Source organism: Mesoplodon mirus, assembly GCF_964341445.2.
Source record: "Mesoplodon mirus genome assembly, chromosome: 10".
Lineage (NCBI taxonomy): Eukaryota > Metazoa > Chordata > Mammalia > Artiodactyla > Ziphiidae > Mesoplodon > Mesoplodon mirus.
This window is the reverse complement of record NC_138986.1, coordinates 78,140,767-78,164,755: the sequence shown is the minus strand read 5'-3', so window position 1 is coordinate 78,164,755 and position 23,989 is coordinate 78,140,767.

Sequence of the window (23,989 nt, the reverse complement as noted above, 5' to 3'; positions counted from 1 at the left end):
CATTCCATGGGTCCCAGCTCTCCAGGATGAAGGGAATATTACTACAGCTATAACATGTACGGGAAACCTAGAGAATGGACACACTGTGAATACGAAAGGTTTCTAAAACAAACGAAGAGTCCCTCTCCTGGTGCTCCGGTTTGACTTTCCAACTGCTTTCCTATCAATCTCCCAACTTGGAGAGACAGCCCCTTTAAGCTCCTGGTTCGCACAGGTTGCCAATTTGGCAGAGGATGAAATGGAAGAGGGAGAACCAATGAGAGAGTAGCTGTTAGGCTTTTGGTTGGGCACATGTCACTCTAATTTCCTGGCAGGAAGAAGAATTAACCAAAGTCTCAGCCACCCACCGGGAACCAGTATAGGTCCTGAACCAAAAGTTTGGACTTGCGTTCAGCTCACAAAAAACGAGTTGAGAAATGGAGCTCAGGGGCACAGCAATTCACAAACTGGCAGAGTAATCAAGGCCAACTATCGTCCAAAAATCTGGTGAGGGAAGGCAACGAGGCGGACTTGAAAGCGAGGCAGAATAGCAGGAAACAGATTTCAAGAGGTACGTTGGAATCGCCTGTAAAGCACAGGAAGAGGGGCACAACTTCGACAATGATGCACTTGGCCAAAAAGGGCGTATGCGTTTTCTCCTGAATATATTCAGGAGAAAACGCATACGCCCTTTTTGGCCAAGCAAGCAAGCGGGCAATGCAAATCTGCACTACAAAGAAGTATCACTTCCCACCGGTCAAAAGGGACATCCACAAAATGTGTAAAAACCAGAAAGGCAAGACAGGCCCTGGAGAACAGGGAGCCTTGTTATGCTGATGGGCGGGATGTAAGTTGCCAACTGCCTCACTGGAGGAGTGCATTGTGTTCCCTAAAACAAGTAAACAACAGAGCTACAGAGCCAAGGGCACTTCCAGTCTAGGGAATATACCTTGGGAAAACTGAAAATCCATAAGACAGAGCCAGCCCCAAATTGAGGGCTGCACTGCTTACAGGAACCTCAACCTGGGTACACCTGAAATATCCCAGGAAATATAAAAATGGTTCCAAACATTGTGGAACTTACGTACGATGGAATATCCCTCAGCCATGAAATCAATGTCCTAAGACCAGTAGCAGCAAAATGAGTGGATTCAGGTACGATGATTCTAAGTGAAAGAAGTCACACAGGAAAAGAAACTTATCATAAGATATCACTTAGGAAGATCCTGTAAACATGGCTACACATGAACTGAGTTAGGCAAGAGAACAGAGTCTCACATATAGAAAACACTCCTATGCCTGCTTAAGGGGGAAGGAGAGGGTGGGTGATGCATCAAACCAGAGTTTGATATAAGCACAGGTACCGTTCCAAAAACCAACTATGGAATAGACAAGACCTACACCTTCCTCAGTGAAAGGGACTCAAAACCCCATATTTCCCGCAGAGGAATAGATCTGACTAGTAAGAATCTTAAAACCTATGTATTGATATGTCTCCATAAGGGAATCAAGTGTGTCTAGACTGGCATAAACATGGCAGCGAGAATCAGCTCAAACCCACTCTAAAAAGGAATTTCAAAAACAAAACAAAGAAACAGGGAATTTCTTTACAATTACTTCAGGGTCTCTGATGCAACCTGGAATGACCCTATCTACAATGACAGCTGGATGTGGCATAAGGCTGGACACTTGGGACTGAGAGGATTGGTGAGATTGGGTGAGCAAATGCAGACCCTTTAAAGCAATAATGCATGGCACCCATTCCATGGGTCCCAGCTCTCCAGGTTGAAGGGAATATTACTACAGCTATAACATGTACGGGAAACCTAGAGAATGGACACACTGTGAATACGAAAGGTTTCTAAAACTCAACGAAGAGTCCCTCTCCTGGTGCTCCGGTTTGACTTTCCAACTGCTTTCCTATCAATCTCCCAACTTGGAGAGACAGCCCCTTTAAGCTCCTGGTTCGCACAGGTTGCCAATTTGGCAGAGGATGAAAGGGAAGAGGGAGAACCAATGAGAGAGTAGCTGTTAGGCATTTGGTTGGGCACATGTCACTCTAATTTCCTGGCAGGAAGAAGAATTAACCAAAGTCTCAGCCACCCACCGGGAACCAGTATAGGTCCTGAACCAAAAGTTTGGACTTGCGTTCAGCTCACAAAAAACGAGTTGAAAAATGGAGCTCAGGGGCACAGCAATTCACAAACTGGCAGAGTAATCAAGGCCAACTATCGTCCAAAAATCGGTTGAGGGAAGGCAACGAGGCGGACTTGAAAGCGAGGCAGAATAGCAGGAAACAGATTTCAAGAGGTACGTTGGAATCGCCTGTAAAGCACAGGAAGAGGTGCACAACTTCGACAATGATGCACTTGGCCAAAAAGGGCGTATGCGTTTTCTCCTGAATATATTCAGGAGAAAACGCATACGCCCTTTTTGGCCAAGCAAGCAAGCGGGCAATGCAAATCTGCACTACAAAGAAGTATCACTTCCCACCGGTCAAAAGGGACATCCACAAAATGCGTAAAAACCAGAAAGGCAAGGCAGGCCCTGGAGAACAGGGAGCCTTGTTATGCTGATGGGCGGGATGTAAGTTGCCAACTGCCTCACTGGAGGAGTGCATTGTGTTCCCTAAAACAAGTAAACAACAGAGCTACAGAGCCAAGGGCACTTCCAGTCTAGGGAATATACCTTGGGAAAACTGAAAATCCATAAGACAGAGCCAGCCCCAAATTGAGGGCTGCACTGCTTACAGGAACCTCAACCTGGGTACACCTGAAATATCCCAGGAAATATAAAAATGGTTCCAAACATTGTGGAACTTATGTACGATGGAATATCCCTCAGCCATGAAATCAATATCCTAAGACCAGTAGCAGCAAAATGAGTGGATTCAGGTACGATGATTCTAAGTGAAAGAAGTCACACAGGAAAAGAAACTTATCATAAGATATCACTTAGGAAGATCCTGTAAACATGGCTACACATGAACTGAGTTAGGCAAGAGAACAGAGTCTCACATTTAGAAAACACTCCTATGCCTGCTTAAGGGGGAAGGAGAGGGGGGGTGATGCATCAAACCAGAGTTTGATATAAGCACAGGTACCGTTCCAAAAACCAACTATGGAATAGACAAGACCTACACCTTCCTCAGTGAAAGGGACTCAAAACCCCATATTTCCCGCAGAGGAATAGATCTGACTAGTAAGAATCTTAAAACCTATGTATTGATATGTCTCCGTAAGGGAATCAAGTGTGTCTAGACTGGCATAAACATGGCAGCGAGAATCAGCTCAAAACCACTCTAAAAAGGAATTTCAAAAACAAAACAAAGAAACAGGGAAATTCTTTACAATTCCTTCAGGGTCTCTGATGCAACCTGGAATGACCCTATCTACAATGACAGCTGGATGTGGCATAAGGCTGGACACTTGCGACTGAGAGGATTGGTGAGATTGGGTGAGCAAATGCAGACCCTTTAAAGCAATAATGCATGGCACCCATTCCATGGGTCCCAGCTCTCCAGGTTGAAGGGAATATTACTACAGCTATAACATGTACGGGAAACCTAGAGAATGGACACACTGTGAATACGAAAGGTTTCTAAAACTCAACGAAGAGTCCCTCTCCTGGTGCTCCGGTTTGACTTTCCAACTGCTTTCCTATCAATCTCCCAACTTGGAGAGACAGCCCCTTTAAGCTCCTGGTTCGCACAGGTTGCCAATTTGGCAGAGGATGAAAGGGAAGAGGGAGAACCAATGAGAGAGTAGCTGTTAGGCATTTGGTTGGGCACATGTCACTCTAATTTCCTGGCAGGAAGAAGAATTAACCAAAGTCTCAGCCACCCACCGGGAACCAGTATAGGTCCTGAACCAAAAGTTTGGACTTGCGTTCAGCTCACAAAAAACGAGTTGAAAAATGGAGCTCAGGGGCACAGCAATTCACAAACTGGCAGAGTAATCAAGGCCAACGATCGTCCAAAAATCTGTTGAGGGAAGGCAACGAGGCGGACTTGAAAGCGAGGCAGAATAGCAGGAAACAGATTTCAAGAGGTACGTTGGAATCGCCTGTAAAGCACAGGAAGAGGGGCACAACTTCGACAATGATGCACTTGGCCAAAAAGGGCGTATGCGTTTTCTCCTGAATATATTCAGGAGAAAACGCATACGCCCTTTTTGGCCAAGCAAGCAAGCGGGCAATGCAAATCTGCACTACAAAGAAGTATCACTTCCCACCGGTCAAAAGGGACATCCACAAAATGCGTAAAAACCAGAAAGGCAAGACAGGCCCTGGAGAACAGGGAGCCTTGTTATGCTGATGGGCGGGATGTAAGTTGCCAACTGCCTCACTGGAGGAGTGCATTGTGTTCCCTAAAACAAGTAAACAACAGAGCTACAGAGCCAAGGGCACTTCCAGTCTAGGGAATATACCTTGGGAAAACTGAAAATCCATAAGACAGAGCCAGCCCCAAATTGAGGGCTGCACTGCTTACAGGAACCTCAACCTGGGTACACCTGAAATATCCCAGGAAATATAAAAATGGTTCCAAACATTGTGGAACTTACGTACGATGGAATATCCCTCAGCCATGAAATCAATGTCCTAAGACCAGTAGCAGCAAAATGAGTGGATTCAGGTACGATGATTCTAAGTGAAAGAAGTCACACAGGAAAAGAAACTTATCATAAGATATCACTTAGGAAGATCCTGTAAACATGGCTACACATGAACTGAGTTAGGCAAGAGAACAGAGTCTCACATTTAGAAAACACTCCTATGCCTGCTTAAGGGGGAAGGAGAGGGTGGGTGATGCATCAAACCAGAGTTTGATATAAGCACAGGTACCGTTCCAAAAACCAACTATGGAATAGACAAGACCTACACCTTCCTCAGTGAAAGGGACTCAAAACCCCATATTTCCCGCAGAGGAATAGATCTGACTAGTAAGAATCTTAAAACCTATGTATTGATATGTCTCCGTAAGGGAATCAAGTGTGTCTAGACTGGCATAAACATGGCAGCGAGAATCAGCTCATACCCACTCTAAAAAGGAATTTCAAAAACAAAACAAAGAAACAGGGAATTTCTTTACAATTCCTTCAGGGTCTCTGATGCAACCTGGAATGACCGTATCTACAATGACAGCTGGATGTGGCATAAGGCTGGACACTTGGGACTGAGAGGATTGGTGAGATTGGGTGAGCAAATGCAGACCCTTTAAAGCAATAATGCATGGCACCCATTCCATGGGTCCCAGCTCTCCAGGTTGAAGGGAATATTACTACAGCTATAACATGTACGGGAAACCTAGAGAATGGACACACTGTGAATACGAAAGGTTTCTAAAACTCAACGAAGAGTCCCTCTCCTGGTGCTCCGGTTTGACTTTCCAACTGCTTTCCTATCAATCTCCCAACTTGGAGAGACAGCCCCTTTAAGCTCCTGGTTCGCACAGGTTGCCAATTTGGCAGAGGATGAAAGGGAAGAGGGAGAACCAATGAGAGAGTAGCTGTTAGGCTTTTGGTTGGGCACATGTCACTCTAATTTCCTGGCAGGAAGAAGAATTAACCAAAGTCTCAGCCACCCACCGGGAACCAGTATAGGTCCTGAACCAAAAGTTTGGACTTGCGTTCAGCTCACAAAAAACGAGTTGAAAAATGGAGCTCAGGGGCACAGCAATTCACAAACTGGCAGAGTAATCAAGGCCAACTATCGTCCAAAAATCTGTTGAGGGAAGGCAACGAGGCGGACTTGAAAGCGAGGCAGAATAGCAGGAAACAGATTTCAAGAGGTACGTTGGAATCGCCTGTAAAGCACAGGAAGAGGGGCACAACTTCGACAATGATGCACTTGGCCAAAAAGGGCGTATGCGTTTTCTCCTGAATATATTCAGGAGAAAACGCATACGCTCTTTTTGGCCAAGCAAGCAAGCGGGCAATGCAAATCTGCACTACAAAGAAGTATCACTTCCCACCGGTCAAAAGGGACATCCACAAAATGTGTAAAAACCAGAAAGGCAAGACAGGCCCTGGAGAACAGGGAGCCTTGTTATGCTGATGGGCGGGATGTAAGTTGCCAACTGCCTCACTGGAGGAGTGCATTGTGTTCCCTAAAACAAGTAAACAACAGAGCTACAGAGCCAAGGGCACTTCCAGTCTAGGGAATATACCTTGGGAAAACTGAAAATCCATAAGACAGAGCCAGCCCCAAATTGAGGGCTGCACTGCTTACAGGAACCTCAACCTGGGTACACCTGAAATATCCCAGGAAATATAAAAATGGTTCCAAACATTGTGGAAATTACGTACGATAGAATATCCCTCAGCCATGAAATCAATGTCCTAAGACCAGTAGCAGCAACATGAGTGTATTCAGGTACGATGATTCTAAGTGAAAGAAGTCACACAGGAAAAGAAACTTATCATAAGATATCACTTAGGAAGATCCTGTAAACATGGCTACACATGAACTGAGTTAGGCAAGAGAACAGAGTCTCACATTTAGAAAACACTCCTATGCCTGCTTAAGGGGGAAGGAGAGGGGGGGTGATGCATCAAACCAGAGTTTGATATAAGCACAGGTACCGTTCCAAAAACCAACTATGGAATAGACAAGACCTACACCTTCCTCAGTGAAAGGGACTCAAAACCCCATATTTCCCGCAGAGGAATAGATCTGACTAGTAAGAATCTTAAAACCTATGTATTGATATGTCTCCGTAAGGGAATCAAGTGTGTCTAGACTGGCATAAACATGGCAGCGAGAATCAGCTCAAACCCACTCTAAAAAGGAATTTCAAAAACAAAACAAAGAAACAGGGAAATTCTTTACAATTCCTTCAGGGTCTCTGATGCAACCTGGAATGACCGTATCTACAATGACAGCTGGATGTGGCATAAGGCTGGACACTTGGGACTGAGAGGATTGGTGAGATTGGGTGAGCAAATGCAGACCCTTTAAAGCAATAATGCATGGCACCCATTCCATGGGTCCCAGCTCTCCAGGTTGAAGGGAATATTACTACAGCTATAACATGTACGGGAAACCTAGAGAATGGACACACTGTGAATACGAAAGGTTTCTAAAACTCAACGAAGAGTCCCTCTCCTGGTGCTCCGGTTTGACTTTCCAACTGCTTTCCTATCAATCTCCCAACTTGGAGAGACAGCCCCTTTAAGCTCCTGGTTCGCACAGGTTGCCAATTTGGCAGAGGATGAAAGGGAAGAGGGAGAACCAATGAGAGAGTAGCTGTTAGGCATTTGGTTGGGCACATGTCACTCTAATTTCCTGGCAGGAAGAAGAATTAACCAAAGTCTCAGCCACCCACCGGGAACCAGTATAGGTCCTGAACCAAAAGTTTGGACTTGCGTTCAGCTCACAAAAAACGAGTTGAAAAATGGAGCTCAGGGGCACAGCAATTCAGAAACTGGCAGAGTAATCAAGGCCAACTATCGTCCAAAAATCTGGTGAGGGAAGGCAACGAGGCGGACTTGAAAGCGAGGCAGAATAGCAGGAAACAGATTTCAAGAGGTACGTTGGAATCACCTGTAAAGCACAGGAAGAGGGGCACAACTTCGACAATGATGCACTTGGCCAAAAAGGGCGTATGCGTTTTCTCCTGAATATATTCAGGAGAAAACGCATACGCCCTTTTTGGCCAAGCAAGCAAGCGGGCAATGCAAATCTGCACTACAAAGAAGTATCACTTCCCACCGGTCAAAAGGGATATCCACAAAATGCGTAAAAACCAGAAAGGCAAGACAGGCCCTGGAGAACAGGGAGCCTTCTTATGCTGATGGGCGGGATGTAAGTTGCCAACTGCCTCACTGGAGGAGTGCATTGTGTTCCCTAAATCAAGTAAACAACAGAGCTACAGAGCCAAGGGCACTTCCAGTCTAGGGAATATACCTTGGGAAAACTGAAAATCCATAAGACAGAGCCAGCCCCAAATTGAGGGCTGCACTGCTTACAGGAACCTCAACCTGGGTACACCTGAAATATCCCAGGAAATATAAAAATGGTTCCAAACATTGTGGAACTTACCTACGATGGAATATCCCTCAGCCATGAAATCAATGTCCTAAGACCAGTAGCAGCAAAATGAGTGGATTCAGGTACGATGATTCTATGTGAAAGAAGTCACACAGGAAAAGAAACTTCTCATAAGATATCACTTAGGAAGATCCTGTAAACATGGCTACACATGAACTGAGTTAGGCAAGAGAACAGAGTCTCACATTTAGAAAACACTCCTATGCCTGCTTAAGGGGGAAGGAGAGGGTGGGTGATGCATCAAACCAGAGTTTGATATAAGCACAGGTACCGTTCCAAAAACCAACTATGGAATAGACAAGACCTACACCTTCCTCAGTGAAAGGGACTCAAAACCCCATATTTCCCGCAGAGGAATAGATCTGACTAGTAAGAATCTTAAAACCTATGTATTGATATGTCTCCGTAAGGGAATCAAGTGTGTCTAGACTGGCATAAACATGGCAGCGAGAATCAGCTCAAACCCACTCTAAAAAGGAATTTCAAAAACAAAACAAAGAAACAGGGAATTTCTTTACAATTCCTTCAGGGTCTCTGATGCAACCTGGAATGACCCTATCTACAATGACAGCTGGATGTGGCATAAGGCTGGACACTTGGGACTGAGAGGATTGGTGAGATTGGGTGAGCAAATGCAGACCCTTTAAAGCAATAATGCATGGCACCCATTCCATGGGTCCCAGCTCTCCAGGTTGAAGGGAATATTACTACAGCTATAACATGTACGGGAAACCTAGAGAATGGACACACTGTGAATACGAAAGGTTTCTAAAACTCAACGAAGAGTCCCTCTCCTGGTGCTCCGGTTTGACTTTCCAACTGCTTTCCTATCAATCTCCCAACTTGGAGAGACAGCCCCTTTAAGCTCCTGGTTCGCACAGGTTGCCAATTTGGCAGAGGATGAAAGGGAAGAGGGAGAACCAATGAGAGAGTAGCTGTTAGGCATTTGGTTGGGCACATGTCACTCTAATTTCCTGGCAGGAAGAAGAATTAACCAAAGTCTCAGCCACCCACCGGGAACCAGTATAGGTCCTGAACCAAAAGTTTGGACTTGCGTTCAGCTCACAAAAAACGAGTTGAAAAATGGAGCTCAGGGGCACAGCAATTCACAAACTGGCAGAGTAATCAAGGCCAACTATCGTCCAAAAATCTGTTGAGGGAAGGCAACGAGGCGGACTTGAAAGCGAGGCAGGATAGCAGGAAACAGATTTCAAGAGGTACGTTGGAATCACCTGTAAAGCACAGGAAGAGGGGCACAACTTCGACAATGATGCACTTGGCCAAATAGGGCGTATGGGTTTTCTCCTGAATATATTCAGGAGAAAATGCATACGCTCTTTTTGGCCAAGCAAGCAAGCGGGCAATGCAAATCTGCACTACAAAGAAGTATCACTTCCCACCGGTCAAAAGGGACATCCACAAAATGCGTAAAAACCAGAAAGGCAAGACAGGCCCTGGAGAACAGGGAGCCTTGTTATGCTGATTGGCGGGATGTAAGTTGCCAACTGCCTCACTGGAGGAGTGCATTGTGTTCCCTAAATCAAGTAAACAACAGAGCTACAGAGCCAAGGGCACTTCCAGTCTAGGGAATATACCTTGGGAAAACTGAAAATCCATAAGACAGAGCCAGCCCCAAATTGAGGGCTGCACTGCTTACAGGAACCTCAACCTGGGTACACCTGAAATATCCCAGGAAATATAAAAATGGTTCCAAACATTGTGGAACTTACGTACGATGGAATATCCCTCAGCCATGAAATCAATGTCCTAAGACCAGTAGCAGCAACATGAGTGGATTCAGGTACGATGATTCTAAGTGAAAGAAGTCACACAGGAAAAGAAACTTATCATAAGATATCACTTAGGAAGATCCTGTAAACATGGCTACACATGAACTGAGTTAGGCAAGAGAACAGAGTCTCACATTTAGAAAACACTCCTATGCCTGCTTAAGGGGGAAGGAGAGGGGGGGTGATGCATCAAACCAGAGTTTGATATAAGCACAGGTACCGTTCCAAAAACCAACTATGGAATAGACAAGACCTACACCTTCCTCAGTGAAAGGGACTCAAAACCCCATATTTCCCGCAGAGGAATAGATCTGACTAGTAAGAATCTTAAAACCTATGTATTGATATGTCTCCGTAAGGGAATCAAGTGTGTCTAGACTGGCATAAACATGGCAGCGAGAATCAGCTCAAACCCACTCTAAAAAGGAATTTCAAAAACAAAACAAAGAAACAGGGAATTTCTTTACAATTCCTTCAGGGTCTCTGATGCAACCTGGAATGACCGTATCTACAATGACAGCTGGATGTGGCATAAGGCTGGACACTTGGGACTGAGAGGATTGGTGAGATTGGGTGAGCAAATGCAGACCCTTTAAAGCAATAATGCATGGCACCCATTCCATGGGTCCCAGCTCTCCAGGTTGAAGGGAATATTACTACAGCTATAACATGTACGGGAAACCTAGAGAATGGACACACTGTGAATACGAAAGGTTTCTAAAACTCAACGAAGAGTCCCTCTCCTGGTGCTCCGGTTTGACTTTCCAACTGATTTCCTATCAATCTCCCAACTTGGAGAGACAGCCCCTTTAAGCTCCTGGTTCGCACAGGTTGCCAATTTGGCAGAGGATGAAAGGGAAGAGGGAGAACCAATGAGAGAGTAGCTGTTAGGCATTTGGTTGGGCACATGTCACTCTAATTTCCTGGCAGGAAGAAGAATTAACCAAAGTCTCAGCCACCCACCGGGAACCAGTATAGGTCCTGAACCAAAAGTTTGGACTTGCGTTCAGCTCACAAAAAACGAGTTGAAAAATGGAGCTCAGGGGCACAGCAATTCACAAACTGGCAGAGTAATCAAGGCCAACTATCGTCCAAAAATCTGTTGAGGGAAGGCAACGAGGCGGACTTGAAAGCGAGGCAGAATAGCAGGAAACAGATTTCAAGAGGTACGTTGGAATCGCCTGTAAAGCACAGGAAGAGGGGCACAACTTCGACAATGATGCACTTGGCCAAAAAGGGCGTATGCGTTTTCTCCTGAATATATTCAGGAGAAAACGCATACGCTCTTTTTGGCCAAGCAAGCAAGCGGGCAATGCAAATCTGCACTACAAAGAAGTATCACTTCCCACCGGTCAAAAGGGACATCCACAAAATGCGTAAACACCAGAAAGGCAAGGCAGGCCCTGGAGAACAGGGAGCCTTGTTATGCTGATGGGCGGGATGTAAGTTGCCAACTGCCTCACTGGAGGAGTGCATTGTGTTCCCTAAAACAAGTAAACAACAGAGCTACAGAGCCAAGGGCACTTCCAGTCTAGGGAATATACCTTGGGAAAACTGAAAATCCATAAGACAGAGCCACCCCCAAATTGAGGGCTGCACTGCTTACAGGAACCTCAACCTGGGTACACCTGAAATATCCCAGGAAATATAAAAATGGTTCCAAACATTGTGGAACTTACGTACGATGGAATATCCCTCAGCCATGAAATCAATGTCCTAAGACCAGTAGCAGCAACATGAGTGGATTCATGTACGATGATTCTAAGTGAAAGAAGTCACACAGGAAAAGAAACTTATCATAAGATATCACTTAGGAAGATCCTGTAAACATGGATACACATGAACTGAGTTAGGCAAGAGAACAGAGTCTCACATTTAGAAAACACTCCTATGCCTGCTTAAGGGGGAAGGAGAGGGGGGGTGATGCATCAAACCAGAGTTTGATATAAGCACAGGTACCGTTCCAAAAGCCAACTATGGAATAGACAAGACCTACACCTTCCTCAGTGAAAGGGACTCAAAACCCCATATTTCCCGCAGAGGAATAGATCTGACTAGTAAGAATCTTAAAACCTATGTATTGATATGTCTCCGTAAGGGAATCAAGTGTGTCTAGACTGGCATAAACATGGCAGCGAGAATCAGCTCAAACCCACTCTAAAAAGGAATTTCAAAAACAAAACAAAGAAACAGGGAATTTCTTTACAATTCCTTCAGGGTCTCTGATGCAACCTGGAATGACCCTATCTACAATGACAGCTGGATGTGGCATATGGCTGGACACTTGGGACTGAGAGGATTGGTGAGATTGGGTGAGCAAATGCAGACCCTTTAAAGCAATAATGCATGGCACCCATTCCATGGGTCCCAGCTCTCCAGGTTGAAGGGAATATTACTACAGCTATAACATGTACGGGAAACCTAGAGAATGGACACACTGTGAATACGAAAGGTTTCTAAAACTCAACGAAGAGTCCCTCTCCTGGTGCTCCGGTTTGACTTTCCAACTGCTTTCCTATCAATCTCCCAACTTGGAGAGACAGCCCCTTTAAGCTCCTGGTTCGCACAGGTTGCCAATTTGGCAGAGGATGAAAGGGAAGAGGGAGAACCAATGAGAGAGTAGCTGTTAGGCATTTGGTTGGGCACATGTCACTCTAATTTCCTGGCAGGAAGAAGAATTAACCAAAGTCTCAGCCACCCACCGGGAACCAGTATAGGTCCTGAACCAAAAGTTTGGACTTGCGTTCAGCTCACAAAAAACGAGTTGAAAAATGGAGCTCAGGGGCACAGCAATTCACAAACTGGCAGAGTAATCAAGGCCAACTATCGTCCAAAAATCTGTTGAGGGAAGGCAACGAGGCGGACTTGAAAGCGAGGCAGAATAGCAGGAAACAGATTTCAAGAGGTACGTTGGAATCGCCTGTAAAGCACAGGAAGAGGGGCACAACTTCGATAATGATGCACTTGGCCAAAAAGGGCGTATGCGTTTTCTCCTGAATATATTCAGGAGAAAACGCATACGCCCTTTTTGGCCAAGCAAGCAAGCGGGCAATGCAAATCTGCACTACAAAGAAGTATCACTTCCCACCGGTCAAAAGGGACATCCACAAAATGCGTAAAAACCAGAAAGGCAAGGCAGGCCCTGGAGAACAGGGAGCCTTGTTATGCTGATGGGCGGGATGTAAGTTGCCAACTGCCTCACTGGAGGAGTGCATTGTGTTCCCTAAAACAAGTAAACAACAGAGCTACAGAGCCAAGGGCACTTCCAGTCTAGGGAATATACCTTGGGAAAACTGAAAATCCATAAGACAGAGCCAGCCCCAAATTGAGGGCTGCACTGCTTACAGGAACCTCAACCTGGGTACACCTGAAATATCCCAGGAAATATAAAAATGGTTCCAAACATTGTGGAACTTACGTACGATGGAATATCCCTCAGCCATGAAATCAATGTCCTAAGACCAGTAGCAGCAACATGAGTGGATTCAGGTACGATGATTCTAAGTGAAAGAAGTCACACAGGAAAAGAAACTTATCATAAGATATCACTTAGGAAGATCCTGTAAACATGGCTACACATGAACTGAGTTAGGCAAGAGAACAGAGTCTCACATTTAGAAAACACTCCTATGCCTGCTTAAGGGGGAAGGAGAGGGGGGGTGATGCATCAAACCAGAGTTTGATATAAGCACAGGTACCGTTCCAAAAACCAACTATGGAATAGACAAGACCTACACCTTCCTCAGTGAAAGGGACTCAAAACCCCATATTTCCCGCAGAGGAATAGATCTGACTAGTAAGAATCTTAAAACCTATGTATTGATATGTCTCCGTAAGGGAATCAAGTGTGTCTAGACTGGCATAAACATGGCAGCGAGAATCAGCTCAAACCCACTCTAAAAAGGAATTTCAAAAACAAAACAAAGAAACAGGGAATTTCTTTACAATTCCTTCAGGGTCTCTGATGCAACCTGGAATGACCCTATCTACAATGACAGCTGGATGTGGCATAAGGCTGGACACTTGGGACTGAGAGGATTGGTGAGATTGGGTGAGCAAATGCAGACCCTTTAAAGCAATAATGCATGGCACCCATTCCATGGGTCCCAGCTCTCCAGGTTGAAGGGAATATTACTACAGCTATAACATGTACGGGAAACCTAGAGAATGGACACACTGTGAATACGAAAGGTTTCTAAAACTCAACGAAGAGTCCCTCTCCTGGTGCTCCGGTTTGACTTTCCAACTGCTTTCCTATCAATCTCCCAACTTGGTGAGACAGCCCATTTAAGCTCCTGGTTCGCACAGGTTGCCAATTTGGCAGAGGATGAAAGGGAAGAGGGAGAACCAATGAGAGAGTAGCTGTTAGGCATTTGGTTGGGCACATGTCACTCTAATTTCCTGGCAGGAAGAAGAATTAACCAAAGTCTCAGCCACCCACCGGGAACCAGTATAGGTCCTGAACCAAAAGTTTGGACTTGCGTTCAGCTCACAAAAAACGAGTTGAAAAATGGAGCTCAGGGGCACAGCAATTCACAAACTGGCAGAGTAATCAAGGCCAACTATCGTCCAAAAATCTGTTGAGGGAAGGCAACGAGGCGGACTTGAAAGCGAGGCAGAATAGCAGGAAACAGATTTCAAGAGGTACGTTGGAATCGCCTGTAAAGCACAGGAAGAGGGGCACAACTTCGACAATGATGCACTTGGCCAAAAAGGGCGTATGCGTTTTCTCCTGAATATATTCAGGAGAAAACGCATACGCCCTTTTTGGCCAAGCAAGCAAGCGGGCAATGCAAATCTGCACTACAAAGAAGTATCACTTCCCACCGGTCAAAAGGGACATCCACAAAATGCGTAAAAACCAGAAAGGCAAGGCAGGCCCTGGAGAACAGGGAGCCTTGTTATGCTGATGGGCGGGATGTAAGTTGCCAACTGCCTCACTGGAGGAGTGCATTGTGTTCCCTAAAACAAGTAAACAACAGAGCTACAGAGCCAAGGGCACTTCCAGTCTAGGGAATATACCTTGGGAAAACTGAAAATCCATAAGACAGAGCCAGCCCCAAATTGAGGGCTGCACTGCTTACAGGAACCTCAACCTGGGTACACCTGAAATATCCCAGGAAATATAAAAATGGTTCCAAACATTGTGGAACTTACGTTCGATGGAATATCCCTCAGCCATGAAATCAATGTCATAAGACCAGTAGCAGCAACATGAGTGGATTCAGGTACGATGATTCTAAGTGAAAGAAGTCACACAGGAAAAGAAACTTATCATAAGATATCACTTAGGAAGATCCTGTAAACATGGCTACACATGAACTGAGTTAGGCAAGAGAACAGAGTCTCACATTTAGAAAACACTCCTATGCCTGCTTAAGGGGGAAGGAGAGGGGGGGTGATGCATCAAACCAGAGTTTGATATAAGCACAGGTACCGTTCCAAAAGCCAACTATGGAATAGACAAGACCTACACCTTCCTCAGTGAAAGGGACTCAAAACCCCATATTTCCCGCAGAGGAATAGATCTGACTAGTAAGAATCTTAAAACCTATGTATTGATATGTCTCCGTAAGGGAATCAAGTGTGTCTAGACTGGCATAAACATGGCAGCGAGAATCAGCTCAAACCCACTCTAAAAAGGAATTTCAAAAACAAAACAAAGAAACAGGGAATTTCTTTACAATTCCTTCAGGGTCTCTGATGCAACCTGGAATGTCCCTATCTACAATGACAGCTGGATGTGGCATAAGGCTGGACACTTGGGACTGAGAGGATTGGTGAGATTGGGTGAGCAAATGCAGACCCTTTAAAGCAATAATGCATGGCACCCATTCCATGGGTCCCAGCTCTCCAGGTTGAAGGGAATATTACTACAGCTATAACATGTACGGGAAACCTAGAGAATGGACACACTGTGAATACGAAAGGTTTCTAAAACTCAACGAAGAGTCCCTCTCCTGGTGCTCCGGTTTGACTTTCCAACTGCTTTCCTATCAATCTCCCAACTTGGAGAGACAGCCCCTTTAAGCTCCTGGTTCGCACAGGTTGCCAATTTGGCAGAGGATGAAAGGGAAGAGGGAGAACCAATGAGAGAGTAGCTGTTAGGCATTTGGTTGGGCACATGTCACTCTAATTTCCTGGCAGGAAGAAGAATTAACCAAAGTCTCAGCCACCCACCGGGAACCAGTATAGGTCCTGAACCAAAAGTTTGGACTTGCGTTCAGCTCACAAAAAACGAGTTGAAAAATGGAGCTCAGGGGCACAGCAATTCACAAACTGGCAGAGTAATCAAGGCCAACTATCGTCCAAAAATCTGTTGAGGGAAGGCAACGAGGCGGACTTGAAAGCGAGGCAGAATAGCAGGAAACAGATTTCAAGAGGTACGTTGGAATCGCCTGTAAAGCACAGGAAGAGGGGCACAACTTCGACAATGATGCACTTGGCCAAAAAGGGCGTATGCGTTTTCTCCTGAATATATTCAGGAGAAAACGCATACGCCCTTTTTGGCCAAGCAAGCAAGCGGGCAATGCAAATCTGCACTACAAAGAAGTATCACTTCCCACCGGTCAAAAGGGACATCCACAAAATGCGTAAAAACCAGAAAGGCAAGGCAGGCCCTGGAGAACAGGGAGCCTTGTTATGCTGATGGGCGGGATGTAAGTTGCCAACTGCCTCACTGGAGGAGTGCATTGTGTTCCCTAAAACAAGTAAACAACAGAGCTACAGAGCCAAGGGCACTTCCAGTCTAGGGAATATACCTTGGGAAAACTGAAAATCCATAAGACAGAGCCACCCCCAAATTGAGGGCTGCACTGCTTACAGGAACCTCAACCTGGGTACACCTGAAATATCCCAGGAAATATAAAAATGGTTCCAAACATTGTGGAACTTACGTACGATGGAATATCCCTCAGCCATGAAATCAATGTCCTAAGACCAGTAGCAGCAACATGAGTGGATTCAGGTACGATGATTCTAAGTGAAAGAAGTCACACAGGAAAAGAAACTTATCATAAGATATCACTTAGGAAGATCCTGTAAACATGGCTACACATGAACTGAGTTAGGCAAGAGAACAGAGTCTCACATTTAGAAAACACTCCTATGCCTGCTTAAGGGGGAAGGAGAGGGGGGGTGATGCATCAAACCAGAGTTTGATATAAGCACAGGTACCGTTCCAAAAGCCAACTATGGAATAGACAAGACCTACACCTTCCTCAGTGAAAGGGACTCAAAACCCCATATTTCCCGCAGAGGAATAGATCTGACTAGTAAGAATCTTAAAACCTATGTATTGATATGTCTCCGTAAGGGAATCAAGTGTGTCTAGACTGGTATAAACATGGCAGCGAGAATCAGCTCAAACCCACTCTAAAAAGGAATTTCAAAAACAAAACAAAGAAACAGGGAATTTCTTTACAATTCCTTCAGGGTCTCTGATGCAACCTGGAATGACCGTATCTACAATGACAGCTGGATGTGGCATAAGGCTGGACACTTGGGACTGAGAGGATTGGTGAGATTGGGTGAGCAAATGCAGACCCTTTAAAGCAATAATGCATGGCACCCATTCCATGGGTCCCAGCTCTCCAGGTTGAAGGGAATATTACTACAGCTATAACATGTACGGGAAACCTAGAGAATGGACACACTGTGAATACGAAAGGTTTCTAAAACTCAACGAAGAGTCCCTCTCCTGGTGCTCCGGTTTGACTTTCCAACTGCTTTCCTATCAATCTCCCAACTTGGAGAGACAGCCCCTTTAAGCTCCTGGTTCGCACAGGTTGCCAATTTGGCAGAGGATGAAAGGGAAGAGGGAGAACCAATGAGAGAGTAGCTGTTAGGCATTTGGTTGGGCACATGTCACTCTAATTTCCTGGCAGGAAGAAGAATTAACCAAAGTCTCAGCCACCCACCGGGAACCAGTATAGGTCCTGAACCAAAAGTTTGGACTTGCGTTCAGCTCACAAAAAACGAGTTGAAAAATGGAGCTCAGGGGCACAGCAATTCACAAACTGGCAGAGTAATCAAGGCCAACGATCGTCCAAAAATCTGTTGAGGGAAGGCAACGAGGCGGACTTGAAAGCGAGGCAGGATAGCAGGAAACAGATTTCAAGAGGTACGTTGGAATCACCTGTAAAGCACAGGAAGAGGGGCACAACTTCGACAATGATGCACTTGGCCAAATAGGGCGTATGGGTTTTCTCCTGAATATATTCAGGAGAAAACGCATACGCTCTTTTTGGCCAAGCAAGCAAGCGGGCAATGCAAATCTGCACTACAAAGAAGTATCACTTCCCACCGGTCAAAAGGGACATCCACAAAATGCGTAAAAACCAGAAAGGCAAGACAGGCCCTGGAGAACAGGGAGCCTTGTTATGCTGATGGGCGGGATGTAAGTTGCCAACTGCCTCACTGGAGGAGTGCATTGTGTTCCGTAAATCAAGTAAACAACAGAGCTACAGAGCCAAGGGCACTTCCAGTCTAGGGAATATACCTTGGGAAAACTGAAAATCCATAAGACAGAGCCAGCCCCAAATTGAGGGCTGCACTGCTTACAGGAACCTCAACCTGGGTACACCTGAAATATCCCAGGAAATATAAAAATGGTTCCAAACATTGTGGAACTTACGTACGATGGAATATCCCTCAGCCATGAAATCAATGTCCTAAGACCAGTAGCAGCAACATGAGTGGATTCAGGTACGATGATTCTAAGTGAAAGAAGTCACACAGGAAAAGAAACTTATCATAAGATATCACTTAGGAAGATCCTGTAAACATGGCTACACATGAACTGAGTTAGGCAAGAGAACAGAGTCTCACATTTAGAAAACACTCCTATGCCTGCTTAAGGGGGAAGGAGAGGGGGGGTGATGCATCAAACCAGAGTTTGATATAAGCACAGGTACCGTTCCAAAAACCAACTATGGAATAGACAAGACCTACACCTTCCTCAGTGAAAGGGACTCAAAACCCCATATTTCCCGCAGAGGAATAGATCTGACTAGTAAGAATCTTAAAACCTATGTATTGATATGTCTCCGTAAGGGAATCAAGTGTGTCTAGACTGGCATAAACATGGCAGCGAGAATCAGCTCAAACCCACTCTAAAAAGGAATTTCAAAAACAAAACAAAGAAACAGGGAATTTCTTTACAATTCCTTCAGGGTCTCTGATGCAACCTGGAATGACCGTATCTACAATGACAGCTGGATGTGGCATAAGGCTGGACACTTGGGACTGAGAGGATTGGTGAGATTGGGTGAGCAAATGCAGACCCTTTAAAGCAATAATGCATGGCACCCATTCCATGGGTCCCAGCTCTCCAGGTTGAAGGGAATATTACTACAGCTATAACATGTACGGGAAACCTAGAGAATGGACACACTGTGAATACGAAAGGTTTCTAAAACTCAACGAAGAGTCCCTCTCCTGGTGCTCCGGTTTGACTTTCCAACTGCTTTCCTATCAATCTCCCAACTTGGAGAGACAGCCCCTTTAAGCTCCTGGTTCGCACAGGTTGCCAATTTGGCAGAGGATGAAAGGGAAGAGGGAGAACCAATGAGAGAGTAGCTGTTAGGCATTTGGTTGGGCACATGTCACTCTAATTTCCTGGCAGGAAGAAGAATTAACCAAAGTCTCAGCCACCCACCGGGAACCAGTATAGGTCCTGAACCAAAAGTTTGGACTTGCGTTCAGCTCACAAAAAACGAGTTGAAAAATGGAGCTCAGGGGCACAGCAATTCACAAACTGGCAGAGTAATCAAGGCCAACGATCGTCCAAAAATCTGTTGAGGGAAGGCAACGAGGCGGACTTGAAAGCGAGGCAGAATAGCAGGAAACAGATTTCAAGAGGTACGTTGGAATCGCCTGTAAAGCACAGGAAGAGGGGCACAACTTCGACAATGATGCACTTGGCCAAAAAGGGCGTATGCGTTTTCTCCTGAATATATTCAGGAGAAAACGCATACGCTCTTTTTGGCCAAGCAAGCAAGCGGGCAATGCAAATCTGCACTACAAAGAAGTATCACTTCCCACCGGTCAAAAGGGACATCCACAAAATGCGTAAAAACCAGAAAGGCAAGACAGGCCCTGGAGAACAGGGAGCCTTGTTATGCTGATGGGCGGGATGTAAGTTGCCAACTGCCTCACTGGAGGAGTGCATTGTGTTCCGTAAATCAAGTAAACAACAGAGCTACAGAGCCAAGGGCACTTCCAGTCTAGGGAATATACCTTGGGAAAACTGAAAATCCATAAGACAGAGCCAGCCCCAAATTGAGGGCTGCACTGCTTACAGGAACCTCAACCTGGGTACACCTGAAATATCCCAGGAAATATAAAAATGGTTCCAAACATTGTGGAACTTACGTACGATGGAATATCCCTCAGCCATGAAATCAATGTCCTAAGACCAGTAGCAGCAACATGAGTGGATTCAGGTACGATGATTCTAAGTGAAAGAAGTCACACAGGAAAAGAAACTTATCATAAGATATCACTTAGGAAGATCCTGTAAACATGGCTACACATGAACTGAGTTAGGCAAGAGAACAGAGTCTCACATTTAGAAAACACTCCTATGCCTGCTTAAGGGGGAAGGAGAGGGGGGGTGATGCATCAAACCAGAGTTTGATATAAGCACAGGTACCGTTCCAAAAACCAACTATGGAATAGACAAGACCTACACCTTCCTCAGTGAAAGGGACTCAAAACCCCATATTTCCCGCAGAGGAATAGATCTGACTAGTAAGAATCTTAAAACCTATGTATTGATATGTCTCCGTAAGGGAATCAAGTGTGTCTAGACTGGCATAAACATGGCAGCGAGAATCAGCTCAAACCCACTCTAAAAAGGAATTTCAAAAACAAAACAAAGAAACAGGGAATTTCTTTACAATTCCTTCAGGGTCTCTGATGCAACCTGGAATGACCGTATCTACAATGACAGCTGGATGTGGCATAAGGCTGGACACTTGGGACTGAGAGGATTGGTGAGATTGGGTGAGCAAATGCAGACCCTTTAAAGCAATAATGCATGGCACCCATTCCATGGGTCCCAGCTCTCCAGGTTGAAGGGAATATTACTACAGCTATAACATGTACGGGAAACCTAGAGAATGGACACACTGTGAATACGAAAGGTTTCTAAAACTCAACGAAGAGTCCCTCTCCTGGTGCTCCGGTTTGACTTTCCAACTGCTTTCCTATCAATCTCCCAACTTGGAGAGACAGCCCCTTTAAGCTCCTGGTTCGCACAGGTTGCCAATTTGGCAGAGGATGAAAGGGAAGAGGGAGAACCAATGAGAGAGTAGCTGTTAGGCATTTGGTTGGGCACATGTCACTCTAATTTCCTGGCAGGAAGAAGAATTAACCAAAGTCTCAGCCACCCACCGGGAACCAGTATAGGTCCTGAACCAAAAGTTTGGACTTGCGTTCAGCTCACAAAAAACGAGTTGAAAAATGGAGCTCAGGGGCACAGCAATTCACAAACTGGCAGAGTAATCAAGGCCAACTATCGTCCAAAAATCTGTTGAGGGAAGGCAACGAGGCGGACTTGAAAGCGAGGCAGAATAGCAGGAAACAGATTTCAAGAGGTACGTTGGAATCGCCTGTAAAGCACAGGAAGAGGGGCACAACTTCGACAATGATGCACTTGGCCAAAAAGGGCGTATGCGTTTTCTCCTGAATATATTCAGGAGAAAACGCATACGCTCTTTTTGGCCAAGCAAGCAAGCGGGCAATGCAAATCTGCACTACAAAGAAGTATCACTTCCCACCGGTCAAAAGGGACATCCACAAAATGCGTAAAAACCAGAAAGGCAAGACAGGCCCTGGAGAACAGGGAGCCTTGTTATGCTGATGGGCGGGATGTAAGTTGCCAACTGCCTCACTGGAGGAGTGCATTGTGTTCCGTAAATCAAGTAAACAACAGAGCTACAGAGCCAAGGGCACTTCCAGTCTAGGGAATATACCTTGGGAAAACTGAAAATCCATAAGACAGAGCCAGCCCCAAATTGAGGGCTGCACTGCTTACAGGAACCTCAACCTGGGTACACCTGAAATATCCCAGGAAATATAAAAATGGTTCCAAACATTGTGGAACTTACGTACGATGGAATATCCCTCAGCCATGAAATCAATGTCCTAAGACCAGTAGCAGCAACATGAGTGGATTCAGGTACGATGATTCTAAGTGAAAGAAGTCACACAGGAAAAGAAACTTATCATAAGATATCACTTAGGAAGATCCTGTAAACATGGCTACACATGAACTGAGTTAGGCAAGAGAACAGAGTCTCACATTTAGAAAACACTCCTATGCCTGCTTAAGGGGGAAGGAGAGGGGGGGTGATGCATCAAACCAGAGTTTGATATAAGCACAGGTACCGTTCCAAAAACCAACTATGGAATAGACAAGACCTACACCTTCCTCAGTGAAAGGGACTCAAAACCCCATATTTCCCGCAGAGGAATAGATCTGACTAGTAAGAATCTTAAAACCTATGTATTGATATGTCTCCGTAAGGGAATCAAGTGTGTCTAGACTGGCATAAACATGGCAGCGAGAATCAGCTCAAACCCACTCTAAAAAGGAATTTCAAAAACAAAACAAAGAAACAGGGAATTTCTTTACAATTCCTTCAGGGTCTCTGATGCAACCTGGAATGACCGTATCTACAATGACAGCTGGATGTGGCATAAGGCTGGACACTTGGGACTGAGAGGATTGGTGAGATTGGGTGAGCAAATGCAGACCCTTTAAAGCAATAATGCATGGCACCCATTCCATGGGTCCCAGCTCTCCAGGTTGAAGGGAATATTACTACAGCTATAACATGTACGGGAAACCTAGAGAATGGACACACTGTGAATACGAAAGGTTTCTAAAACTCAACGAAGAGTCCCTCTCCTGGTGCTCCGGTTTGACTTTCCAACTGCTTTCCTATCAATCTCCCAACTTGGAGAGACAGCCCCTTTAAGCTCCTGGTTCGCACAGGTTGCCAATTTGGCAGAGGATGAAAGGGAAGAGGGAGAACCAATGAGAGAGTAGCTGTTAGGCATTTGGTTGGGCACATGTCACTCTAATTTCCTGGCAGGAAGAAGAATTAACCAAAGTCTCAGCCACCCACCGGGAACCAGTATAGGTCCTGAACCAAAAGTTTGGACTTGCGTTCAGCTCACAAAAAACGAGTTGAAAAATGGAGCTCAGGGGCACAGCAATTCACAAACTGGCAGAGTAATCAAGGCCAACTATCGTCCAAAAATCTGTTGAGGGAAGGCAACGAGGCGGACTTGAAAGCGAGGCAGAATAGCAGGAAACAGATTTCAAGAGGTACGTTGGAATCGCCTGTAAAGCACAGGAAGAGGGGCACAACTTCGACAATGATGCACTTGGCCAAAAAGGGCGTATGCGTTTTCTCCTGAATATATTCAGGAGAAAACGCATACGCTCTTTTTGGCCAAGCAAGCAAGCGGGCAATGCAAATCTGCACTACAAAGAAGTATCACTTCCCACCGGTCAAAAGGGACATCCACAAAATGCGTAAACACCAGAAAGGCAAGGCAGGCCCTGGAGAACAGGGAGCCTTGTTATGCTGATGGGCGGGATGTAAGTTGCCAACTGCCTCACTGGAGGAGTGCATTGTGTTCCCTAAAACAAGTAAACAACAGAGCTACAGAGCCAAGGGCACTTCCAGTCTAGGGAATATACCTTGGGAAAACTGAAAATCCATAAGACAGAGCCAGCCCCAAATTGAGGGCTGCACTGCTTACAGGAACCTCAACCTGGGTACACCTGAAATATCCCAGGAAATATAAAAATGGTTCCAAACATTGTGGAACTTACGTACGATGGAATATCCCTCAGCCATGAAATCAATGTCCTAAGACCAGTAGCAGCAACATGAGTGGATTCAGGTACGATGATTCTAAGTGAAAGAAGTCACACAGGAAAAGAAACTTATCATAAGATATCACTTAGGAAGATCCTGTAAACATGGCTACACATGAACTGAGTTAGGCAAGAGAACAGAGTCTCACATTTAGAAAACACTCCTATGCCTGCTTAAGGGGGAAGGAGAGGGGGGGTGATGCATCAAACCAGAGTTTGATATAAGCACAGGTACCGTTCCAAAAGCCAACTATGGAATAGACAAGACCTACAC